General features: G+C 42.1%; 1 pseudogene; it reads right to left on the bottom strand.

The window, feature by feature from the left end:
* Positions 1 to 387: 387 nt before the first annotated feature.
* On the bottom strand, positions 388 to 1,207 carry LOC102887936 (annotated as a pseudogene).
* Positions 1,208 to 2,416: the final 1,209 nt, after the last annotated feature.

Genomic DNA, 2,416 nt, shown 5'->3' with positions numbered 1-2,416 from the left:
TACTGGAATCCTTTGTCCTATGACGGAGTAATGGAAAGTGTCATAAGGCTACTTTTTAAAAAAATATTTCTTTTATTGTGGTAACATACACATAGCATAAAATTTATCATTTTAACTATTTTAAAGTATACTGTTCAGTGACATTAAATACATTCACAATGTTGTATATGAGGCTATGTTTTGAAATTAGTCTTTTGCTTGGTCCTTTTTCTCCTCCCAGGTATAAAAGTAACACTCAAAGTTCCTGCACATCCAGTTCAGTGAGGTCAATATTCTTATAGAGAGAACTCTGACATTGATAAGATAATTCTGAATTACTTCTTCTGCTATTTCTTAGGTGGATGGTATAAAACCTGGACTAGCAGATTCTAGATGAAAAAACAAAATTCAGGATCTGTCATAACTAACGTCAATGGAAAATTCTTTCTTTGAGATTGCTTGATTCCAGTATACTGTTTAATCCACTTGGCCCATATGTGTAAGACTTGTTAAATTCTTTTACTAAATCTGGGCAGACATTATTATAATACTCCTTTACTTCCATAGCTGTTTCCAAGGATTATTCTGGAAGAATTCCTACTTCTCAGACTCTCAGTGGTTGCTGAATGAAATATGTTACAGCCTATCTTGTGATTGGCATATACTTACCACAGCAACCAATTACACGTCCTTCAGCCACAGGAGGGGCAGGAGATACACTGTCTTCATTGTCTGGTATCATACTGGTCACTAGCAGTTTTCCTACTTGTTTTGATAATCAGGATGCTATTAATGCAAAAACAGCCTGCATGGCTATATAAAGATAAGCCTGAAGTATTGCAGGACTCAAATAGTATTTTACTGAATATTCTGTTTTCTGAATTATTTAATAAAGTTTTAATCAAAAGTAAGTAGTGACCTTCAGGTTCTGCTTTAAGTATTTAAAGAACTCTTGCTCTATTTACCTTTCTATCAAGTCAGTCTTCAACTATATTGTGGTGAACTAGCCAGTTCATGGTATATGTGGCCTTTTCTATTACTTCACTCCAACAAAGAAGTCTATGACATCTCCATTTCATCACCGTCTTTCACATATGATGGCCAGCTTTTGCTGATTCCTTGATTGCAATAGATGAAAGGTAAACCATGGTTCTGTATTAGCATCATCTTCCAGTTTTGTATACTCAATGCCATGATCCACCACACAATCTGGTAGCTGTCCTACCATCTTCCTTCTTTCCTGCTTTTGCCGCTGTTGTTTGGTCTGCACTGGTTTGGTCCTGAGATTGATAGCAGAGCATGTGAGCTTTCTAAGCCTCCATAGTTGGGTTGCCCTCTCCTACAACTTTCCTCTCTCATACTGTCTTTTCCAAGAAAGCCAAGAAAGAAAACTATAGGTGCCCATGCCCAACCAGACCCAGGCTGATCCACACCAAGAGTATTCTGTACAATTGTTTTGAATGGAGGGTATAGGGCAGCAGAATAGATTTTTGATTTCTGGGTTATTATTTGCCTCACTGTGTATTTATTTATTATTTTACACTTTTCCAAGTATTTATTATTAGTTAAGCCATGACTCAGGATCCCAGGGTGGGATGTACCCAGGTTCCCCTTCACCTCCCTGGGAGAAGGATAACAGACAGAGAAGAGGCAGGGGGAGCCAGTTCAGATTTTCCCAGGAAACATATCTTCTGTCTAGTGGTCGTCCCAGGCCGATATCCAGGATGTGGGGCAGAGGGACTTGTACACACGTTGGTACCATTTGCACATGGAGACATCACCCCCTAAAGTGGTCATTGCCTTCTCACAGTGGTGGAAGTCCAGGTAGTTCTCCACCAGTTCCTGGTCTGGTTCTGGATGGGGAAGCGGCTGTCAAAAGGCACAGCCTGATAGTTCTTGATTTGGGTCTTGATGTCTCCTGCCATATTGCTGACTTGTGAAGACCCCCTGAAGCAGCTCGCAGCTCAATTTGACCCTCAACTGCCTCTCTGCTTATTTTAAAAAATATGAAAGTTGGGATCTTTGGATCTCTTGACCCTCAACTGCCTCTCTGCTTATTTTAAAAAACATGAAAGTTGGGATCTTTGGAGCTACCACAGGTCAGAACCCCAGGTGTTAGGGTGGTGGACTGGGAGAAACGAAGAAGCTGCCTCTTGCAACTGGAGCTTCCTGCAGGGATAGAGAGAGGGGAGAAAGAGTGGCAAGTTCCCTGAATAGCTCTTCCTAGAAAAGCTATTAGCTCCCCATGGTCAGCTGGTGGCAGGGCCTAGTCATCAGGGCATAAGGCAGAGAAGCCGGATGGCAGAAAAACGACAGTTGATTTTTACCAGCTGCGGTTGCGAAACCGAGGCTGAGTTGCAGCCCCCCATCCCCAACCCAGAGGGCACCCCCATACCCTCTGAGACCGAACACCATGGAGTCCCAGGGGAACCTGAGC

The sequence above is a fragment of the Pteropus alecto genome, unplaced genomic scaffold (assembly GCF_000325575.1).
Source record: "Pteropus alecto unplaced genomic scaffold, ASM32557v1 scaffold164, whole genome shotgun sequence".
Classification (NCBI taxonomy): domain Eukaryota; kingdom Metazoa; phylum Chordata; class Mammalia; order Chiroptera; family Pteropodidae; genus Pteropus; species Pteropus alecto.
Note: the sequence above shows the minus strand (reverse complement) of the source record. Positions and strands in the feature narration are given on the sequence as shown.